Genomic DNA, 9973 nt, shown 5'->3' with positions numbered 1-9973 from the left:
CAGTACCAGGGATTGAATTTAGGACCATGTGCATACCAGGCAAGTGCTTATTTTACTGAGCTACTCCCCCAGCCCATGCTGGAGAGGCTGAAAACAGAATGATGAATACAAGTCCGAGCTGCATAGCAAGACCTTGTATCAAAGAAACAAACAAATAAAAAAGTAAATAATTTTATGTTGACTAATAAAAATGAGGGCGGGGGAGATAGCTCAGTTGAATAAGGGAAGCGCAAGGGCCTGAGTTCAATCACTGGCTCCACCAAAAAAAAAAAAACAACCAGACAGACAGATGGCCAAATGCAAAACAGCCCTAGATCTATGTGTCAAGTTGTCGCCTCACCTTCAAAACAAAAATCCAGATCTGTAGTAGACAGGTGTTGGGCAGAGAATGATGAGATGGAGAGGGTGAATTGAATACTTACTGAGCATCCCGCAGGGCCTTACACTGAGCAATATACAAAGTATATAATGTTCCTTTGATTTTGTTTGGTTTTGGTTTTTTGGAACTGGGAACTGAACTCAGGATCTTGTGCTTATCAGGCAAGCACTGTGCTGCTGAGCTATATCCCCCGACCCTACAAAGTATATAATGTAAGGGCTGGCCAAATAGCTCAGCAGATTAAAGTGACTGCAAGCAGGTGCAAGCGCAGGGGCCGCGGGGTTCAATCCCTGGGCCTGTGCCAGCTCCACCCCCGGGGCACGCTGAGATGGCACTGAGACTGGGCTTGGTGGCGCGTGCTTGTAATTCCAGCACTTGGGAGGCTGTAAACAGGAGAATCACTAGGAGTCCGATCTAGTAGTGAGACCCTGAACACACTGTAGACCCTTCCCTAAAATACAGGGAAAAATATATATATAATGTATATATTTGTTCTCTCATTTAATTCCATGAGATTAACAACAACAACAACAAAAAATTAGGTAAATTTTTTCAGGATATTCTGGGCATGGTAGCACATCCCTATAATCCCAGCAGTCAGGAGGCTGGGGTAGGAAGATCATTAGAAGTTTGAGACCAGCCTGGACTACAAAGTGAGCTCAAGGCCAGCCTAAGCTGCATGGCAAGACTGTCTCAAAAACACAAAAATACATAAATTTTTAAAATAATAAAATAAAATAAAAACTCTACAATGCTTATGTTATTTATGGCAAGTTCTCAGCATTTATAATTAGAAGAGACAACATCTCACAAAAGTCTTTTTCACAAATGAGTAAAAAATCCTATAAACTACTATAAAATCTCACAATCAGTGAGGAGGGATAAAAAAGTAAATTAAGATAAAAATAACTAGATTTTCATTAGAAACAATATAGAAAGCACTTGCCTGGATGGCACAAGGGCCTGAGTTCAATCCCCAGTTCTGCCAAAAAAAAAAAAAAAAGAAAAGAAACAATATAGAGAGGATAGTAACATCTTAATTTCAACTTCTGATCCATTTTATTCTATGGGATTAGTACAGTTTTATCATGAATATTAACATATTTAGTTTCTACTACCTATTCATTCTACTTGTTCTGTATTTTACATATATATTTACATATATATGTATGTATTATGTATGTACGTACGGGGAATCAAACCTGGCACCTTGCACTTGCCAGGCAGGCACTTACACCACTGAGCTATCTCTCTGGTCTTCTGTGTTTTATTTTATACCTTCTGTTAGACTGATTATAAAGATTTTCTTTTACTTAAGTCCTATCTTGTTTAAACACCTATCAAATCAGTCATTAATCAATAATAAAGCCAAGGGGCTGGAGAGATGGCTCAGTGGTCTAAAGCACCTACTTGAAACAAGCTTGGCAAAGTACAGGGACCGCGGTTCGATCCCCAGCACCACATGCCAGCCAGCCCCGCCCCCTGGTGGGCTGAGCTGGCCACACACACACACACACACACAATAAATAAATGTAATAAATAAAAATAAATACATATTTAAAAAAAAATAATAATAAAGCCAAGAGGCCAGGGAGATGGCTCAGTAAAATAAGCACTTCCTTGGCAAGCACAAGGGCATTAGTTCAATCCCCAGTCCCACCAAAAAATAAATAAATAAATAAATAAATAAATAAATGAAATAAAAATAGTATAGTCAAAAGTGATTTAAATTCATCCATAATTTTAGAGGTTTTGGGGGGTTTTTTTGGTCATTTTTTGTTTAATGTATTTAGTACCGACCGGGTCTATAGGGTGTCAATGCACAGACCGGACTTGTAGTGATCCTTCCTGTTTTTAAAGCATGGCATTACAGGTGTATATCACCATGCCCAGTCTCAATCACCATCTCAGTACATGGCATGCCAGGGATTGAACCCCAACTGTTGCGCTCTGCCTAAGCAGGTGCTTTAGTCCACTGAGCTATTTTTCCCTGGCTTTTTATTGCTGTTGAGAATTTAAATATAATTTTTATCTTTCAGGTTGTTTTAATGAGCTCTTTAGTGTTCTATAAAACTACAGAATTGCTAATATAGAAAATTTTTCTAAAGTTGGTAGTTCACATATTTAGAAATTTTCATCCTTTACTTACTTGACTGCTACTACTCTCCATTTTCTTGGTTCTATACTACAGCAGCTACAAGATTTATCTTAGACTATTCTCACTCTAATTTGTATCTGAACCTTTTATTTTCTTCATATTTTTCTTCTGTATTTCCATCCTACATTCTGTATAATATCCTTCTATTCTTTTCTATTCTCTTTTCAACTCTACTGAAAAAGGGGATCAAAATATATGATAAATGTTTTAAAATTTAAAACTTACAAAAACAGGAGAATCACTACAAGTATGATCTGTAGACCTTGTATTAAATACATTAATTTTTTTTTAATTTTTTATTTATGAGAAAGAGAGAGAGAGAGAGAGAGAGTGTGTGTGTGTGTGTGGCCAGCTCAGCCCACCAGGGGGCGGGGCTGGCTGGCATGTGGTGCTGGGGGATTGAACCACGGTCCCTGCGCTTTGCTAAGCTTGTGCTAAGTAGGTGCTTTAGACCACTGAGCCATCTCTCCAGCCCCAAATACATTAATTTTTTGAAAAAATAAAAATTACAATAAAAGATATATTTCCATTAACTCTTCTTAAAATTTTTCCCCTCAGACCCACATGTATAAACATCATATTGTCTTCCTACTGTAAGAATCTGAAAGAGTAAATAAAATCCCAAAGGTATAATAGATACTGTAAAAGGAAAAGAAACTGTTCAAATGGAAGGAACAACTAGGATGAGGGAAAGGGGAAAAGAAAGAAAAAAAGAAGGAAAAGAATATATATGTATATACACCAGATTATCTGGATAATTGTACTACTGATTTCTACTGTTCTATTGAAAAGAACAGTTAATACTTAATTTTTTTGACCAGTTTTGCATGCTTATCTCTGGTAATCTGAACAACTAATTTGAAGACAATATGCAATACAACAACCACTGCTGAATTCCTATCAATTTTTTAGTGAAATTCTGTTTTTTTTTTTTTTGCGGAACGAGGGATTGAACTCAGTCCTTTGCGCTTGCCAGGGAAGCGTTTATTCCACTGAGCCATTTCCCCGGCCCCTAATGGTTTTTTTAAAACTACTTTTTATTCTCTTTAAGAAAAAATTCCCCTCACTTCAGAATACTTGTCTCATTTTGTCACTTTTTTTTTCCTGTTTTTTTTTGGTGAGAGGTTACAAGGAATCAAATTGAGGCTCTTGCACTTGCTAGTAGGTGACTACACCATTCAGCCACATTCTCAGCCCTATTTTCTGTGAATAGCCTGTGTAACAAGCATGACAGGCTGTGTTTAGAGTGTGGGGCAGATTTTCAGGAGGATTAATAGTAATGTGTATTGTTTAACAGATATGCTGAATTTAAATTCTGTTTTATGGCAAAACAACAGATCAACTCTGGATGCAATGCAGAATCATCTAAGGAACTGGAAATACTGATACCCTGGATCCCACCTGCAAAGACTCTGATTTAATGCCTATTTAACTCTTCTATGAGATTTATGCATCCATCTTCTAATAACTCCTTAGGCGGTTCCATTATTCATCCAGTGCTTAAAAATCATCTAATTACCACACCAACTCAGTGTATTATTTCTCAGCTTAAAAATTCTTTCCATGATTTCTTGTCCTATTCAAATTACTGCTCCATTTCCCTGTGCCTTTATAGAGAAAAACCCTTGAAATCAGTTATCTATACTGTCTCTATTTTCCTATCACATTTCTTCTTACTTTTCTATTTTCACACAGCATCTCACTATGAGCACAGACTGACCTCAAACTTGTGATTGACGCTGTTACCTCAGCTTCCTGAGTGCTGGGATTATCTCTTGAATCCATTTCAGTTGAGATTTCATTCCCATTTATCAATCTTCATCCTACCTGAACTATCATGAACATTTAACCAAATTAACATTCCTCCCTTTTTCAGTGCCTTGCAAATAAATGCTAGGCAATACTATCACTGAAGGGCTGGCAAGATAGCTCAGCAGACTAAGCACCTACTTAGGCAAGCACAGGGACTAGGGTTTGATCCCTGGTACCACATGCTGTGCCAGGCCCATTCCCAGGCCTACTGAGCCAACCACTGAGATGGGGGTGGGGTGGGGTAGTAGGAGTGGGGGTTGCGGTTGCACACACCTGTGATTCCAGAGCTGGGGAGGCTGCAAAGAGGAGGATCACTATGAGTCTGAGCTGCATAGTGAAACCCTGTATCAAATACATTTTAAAAAAAACCAAAACACACCACTGAGCTACTTCTCTGACCAAGTCCTTTTTCAAATGATCTTCTGCTGGCTTTCTTCAGGACTTTATGTATCTGGTTTTCATTCTATATTCATGACCATTTATTCTCAGTCTTCATTAGTTTCTGCTTTTCCTTCTGTCTTTTTTAACTGGGAATCAAACTCAGGACCTCATGCTTGCCTGGAAGGTACTATGCCACTGAGCTATACCCCCATTTCCTTCTATATTTTAACTGTAGAACTAGAGTGCTCCTGTGGCTTAAATATTATCTATGTTAATTCCCTGAATTTACATTTCCATCTCTTATCTTTCCTCTGAAAGTATATATTCAACTATTTAATTAACATCTCTTTATGGATGCTGTTCTTGTTTTTATACTGCTGCAACAGAATACCAGAATTGGTAATTACTAGGTATTTTACAATCCTACATCCAAAATGAAATTACTGAAATCTCCAGGAGAAAATAATCTTCTCTTCCTCTTGTTTACCATCCAAACAAACATTATCACCTTTGAACCTGTTGCTCAAACCAAATACTTTGGAATTATTCTTGGTTCCTTGGTTCTCATATCTTACATGCATTCCATCTATAAACTCTATCAGCACTACCTCTGTATATATTTTAAACTTGATTACCTAATAATACTTTCATACTACTACCTTGGTTCAATCTACCACCTCCTGACAGTACTAATGAAATGCTTTCTTTTTTCTTCAGATGGTGTCTTGCTGTGTTCCAGAGGATTGTCTCCAACTCCTAAACTCAATGTGCCACTCTGCCTTGGAACTCAATGAGTTTGTGACTGTTTCAATGGGTGGAATAAAGAGGAAATGATGCTGTGTGATTTGTCCCACAGTCATAAAAAGAAACAGCATCAGTCTGCTTTCTGGAACATTCAAGTTTAGATTAAGTACAACTACTCTGAAGCTGCCACGCTATGGAGGAAGCAAAGCCACAGGGAGAGGCCACAAGTAGACTCTATAGCTGGTTGTCCTGTTCTCAGTCATCTCAGTCCAGGTACCAAACATGTTATACTGCTTCATGATAATCACTACCACCTGGTACCTTGTGTTTTAAATTTGCTGGTCTGTGTCCCACCTAAAGGTTAAAATTTAAGCCTCACCTGGCAGAGATACATGCCTGTAATTCCAGCTGAGGCAGAAAGATCACAAGTTTGAGCCCAGCCTGGGCAATTTAGTGACTCAGCAATGTAGCTAAGGATGTAGCTTAGTACAAGGACTCCCCCACATCACCCCAATAAGACCCAGGTCCCTTGGGACAGGGTTTTGTTCCACATTCATTCATTCATTCATTGCCTACCTAAAATACACACTAGATACAAAGGCCATATTCTGCATTTCTTTTTAATGAATTTAGAACAAGGTCTACAGAGTCTCACTACATAGAACACACTGGTAGTAATTCCTGTTTTCAACCTCCCAAGCGCTGGGATTATAGTCATGCACCACAATGCCCAGTCTCAATCACCATCATAGCATGCCCTGAGGGTGGGGCTGGTGCAGCGCACCGGGGATCCAACCCCAACTGCTATGTTCTGCCAAAGCAGGTGCTTTAGTCTGCTGAGCTATCTGATTGGCATATTCTTCATTTCAATGTGTTCTATTTGGTTCTTTTCCACAAATGCCTCCCTTAACACTTTTTGCTTCTCTTTTTAAACCTTTGAGTTCAACTTTTTTTTTAAGATCAGATCTCATTAACTTGTCTCAAATTTATGCTTTTCCTACCTCAATCTCCCAAGTAGTATTATTATAGGTCCCTTCCCGGCAACCCCAGGAGCATTAAAAACTTTTGTTTATGGTATGTGGACTGAACTTAGGGTCTTACACATTAGGCAAGCACTGCAATGCTGAACTATCCCTCTGTGAGCGAGGCTCACAAAGCACTCGCAATTCCCACAGTTTTAAACCAGAGACATACTGATCATTTTTTGGTTCCTTTTTCATTTGTCATCCCTCAGAGTTTTCATCTTTCAGATTCAGCTAGTTATGGATTTAAAATGGGAGTCTGTTGCTGGCCATGACAGCGCATGCCTGTCATCCTAGCACTCCAGAGGTGGAGGCAGGAAGATCACTTCAAGTAAAGACCAGCCTGGGCTACGAAAGTGAGCTCAAGGCCAGCCTGAACTGCATAGCAAGACCCTGTCTCAGAAAGACACACACACACACACACACACACACACACACACACACACACACGAGTTTGTTGATAGAGTAGGTGGTACATGACTATAATCCTAATTACTAGAGAGCTAAAACATGAGGATACTAAATTCAAGGGTAGCTAGGGTAATTTAGCCATATTGCCTTTTAAAATTTTTGTTTTTTAAGTATTTTGAGACAGGGTCTCATCGTGTGGTCCTGCTGGCCTTGAACCAGTCAGTGGTAATCTTTCTGCCTCAGCTTCCTGAGTGCTGAGCTTTGAGGTATACACTATGATGCCCAGTTAGCTATACTCTTGTCTTACATTTTTGTTATTTTGAGACAGGATTTTGCTTTATAGTTCAGGCAAGCCTTAAACTCACACAGCTTAGCCCTAGACTCCTGGAGATCCTCCCATCTAAGGTGCCTGATTGCTAGGATTACAGGCATGTGTCAGGCCTTTTCAATATTAAAAATAAAAAGGTCTGGTAATATAGCTCAATACTCCCTGTGTTCAATCCCTTGTGCTGTCATAAGTAAATGAAATAAATATTTTATAGAGCTGATACGCACCAATAAAAAATGAAGTTTGTTTTGGTTTTGATACCAGGAAGATGCTGAGCTCCTGAGTTAAGTTACTGGCCTGGAGTTTGTTTTTTTAAAGTTGTAATTTATATAACATTAGTACATGTTTTGTTGTTGCTATTGTTTTTGAGACAGTTCAGGATGGCCTCACATTCATCACATACCCCTGGCTGGCTTTGAACTCACAGCAATTCCCCTACTACAGCATTCAGGATTATAGGCATGCGCATACTGTGTGTGGCTACAAGTACGTATTTTTTTTTTTGTTTTTAAAAATATTTATTTATTTATTGATTGATTGATTGATTGATTGATTGTCTGTGTGTGGCCAGCTCAGCCCACCAGGGGGTGGGGCTGGCTGGCATGTGGTGCTGGGGGATTGAACCGCAGTCCCTGTGCTTCGCTTGGCTTAGCTTGTTCTAAGTAGGTGCTTTAGACCACCGAGCCATCTCACCAGCCCACAAGTACGTATTTTGAAATGAAGCTGCAAAAGTCTTCTTATTAAGGCTATCTAGTCTGTCATATTGCCAGAATAGAAAATGCTGGTCTGGAAGTTTAAATTTTGTTCCATTAGTAATTAGTTGAGCCATTTTCAGAAGAGGTAGAACATACAATTTCAAATAAAATAACTCCATAAGATACTAACTACAAAGGATTCACAATATAAAGATCTTGCTGTTACCTTATTCTAGGAATTAAAGTTGGAACTGCAGGGCTGGGGGACATAGTTCAGTGGCTTAAGGACCTGCCTGACAAGTACAAGGTCCCAAGTTTGAACTCCAGTACCAGAAAATAAAAATAAAAATTTGGCGCTGCAAACAATGAGATATCAAATAATGTGTTCCTCTTCATAGTACACATATGAAGTATGCAGCATCATTTACTGGAAAGTATTTTTGCCCAAAATAATATATCTCTATCTCTATCTCTATCTCTATCTATATCTATATCTATCTATCTATCTATATATATAGTTTACTTGAAATACAGATAATCAGAAAAAAAGCTAAATGACATAACACAAAAGCAATCTGACAGTCCTGAGACATGCCTGTAATCCAAGCACTCAGGAAACTGAGGTAGGAGAATCTCTGTTTGAGGCCAGCCTAAGCTGCATAGCAAGTTCAAGGCCAGCCTGAATTATACAGTATGATCTCATCTCAAAAACAAATAAAATAGTGGGGCCAGGGAGATGGCTCAGTGGAATAAGCACTTCCCTGGCAAGCGCAAGGACCTGAGTTCAATCCCCGGTTCCACAAAAAAAAAAAAAAAAAGAAAGAAAGAAATGAAAGGAATAAAGATAAGGAAAGCAAGAAGTTAAATTATTATTTGCAGATGACATGATAGCCTACATAGACATGACAGTCTACATAGAAGACCCCCAAAAACTTGACCAAAAAGGCTTAAGAAAATAATAACCACATCTTTCACAACACCATCAAAAAAAATAAAGAAAGAAACAACAACAAACTCTTAGGAATCAATCTAACAAAGTAAGTGAAAGATCTCTATGTTGAAAACTACTCTGAAAAAAAGAAACGAAATAAGATATCAGAAAAATGGAAAGAGGGCCAGCTAGACAGCTCAACAGACTAAAGCACCTGCTTAAGCAGGCCCAGGGACCAGGGCTTGATCCCCAGCATGCCATACTGGCCCCACCCTTGGAGCATGCTGACACAGTGATTGACACTGGGCATGGTGGTGTGCACCTATAATCCCAGTTGGAAGGCTGAAAATCAGGAAGGATCATTACAAGTCCAATCTGTGTAGTAAGACTCTATAGAGTCTGTAGTAAAATTAAAGAAAAAAAGGAAAGATATTCCTTGTTCTTAGGTAGGAAGAACCAACATAGTGAAAATGGCCACATTCAAAAATTATTAGTAGGGGGCCTGCCCCTTAGCTCAGTTCTTTAAGTGGCTGCTTCAACAAAGCGTCAGGCTCAGGTTGCTGTGGTTCGTTCCCCACAACTCAAGCCAGCCATTCATGCCTTGAAGGCATTCGGAGAAAAAAAAAATTATTAATAAGTTAGGATAGATATATAGTTGCATTCTCTTAATGAATAGAATGATTTGTTCTAATGGTGTTTGTAAATAGGATCTCAAGTCCACATCTTGTACGGCAATTAACCACTAAGAAGACTATATGCAGTGTATTATTTGTTGAAACTGTACTTCCGATTTGATTTGAAGCTGTCTCATTGCTATCTGTTTATCAATAAAATTTTGAAAAAAAAAAAAAAAAGACATTATAGGAACCATGATTTAAAAGTAGGACTATCCGGCTGCTCAGATAGCTCAGCATATTAAAGCATCTAATCAGGCAGACACAGGGACCAGGGTTCTATCCTCTGTATGCTGTGCCGGCCCCACTCCTTAGGACATACCTGTAATCCCATCGCTTGGGAGGCTGAAAACAGGAGGATCAGTATGAGTCTGACTTGTGTAGTGAGACCCTGTACTAAATATATTAAAAATAAATAAATAAATAAAAGTAAAAAAA

General features: G+C 38.7%; 1 protein-coding gene across 3 annotated transcripts in view; it reads right to left on the bottom strand.

The window, feature by feature from the left end:
* Window positions 1-9973, bottom strand: part of Gatad2b (GATA zinc finger domain containing 2B) — a 103951-nt gene that overhangs the window by 29981 nt on the left and 63997 nt on the right. The window contains exon 2 of one of the 3 annotated variants that reach the window (XM_023713631.1): window positions 1326-1361. The exons of the other annotated variants lie outside the window; for them this stretch is intronic. The gene's annotated coding sequence lies outside the window, so the exon portion shown is untranslated. The remainder of the gene's footprint in view (window positions 1-1325; window positions 1362-9973) is intronic. 3 annotated transcript variants of the gene reach the window in all.

The sequence above is a fragment of the Octodon degus genome, unplaced genomic scaffold (genome assembly GCF_000260255.1).
Source record: "Octodon degus isolate 3935 unplaced genomic scaffold, OctDeg1.0 scaffold00032, whole genome shotgun sequence".
In the NCBI taxonomy this organism is placed as follows: Eukaryota; Metazoa; Chordata; class Mammalia; order Rodentia; family Octodontidae; genus Octodon; species Octodon degus.
The sequence above is the reverse complement of the archived record's forward strand: the minus strand, read 5'-3'. Positions and strand labels throughout refer to the sequence as shown.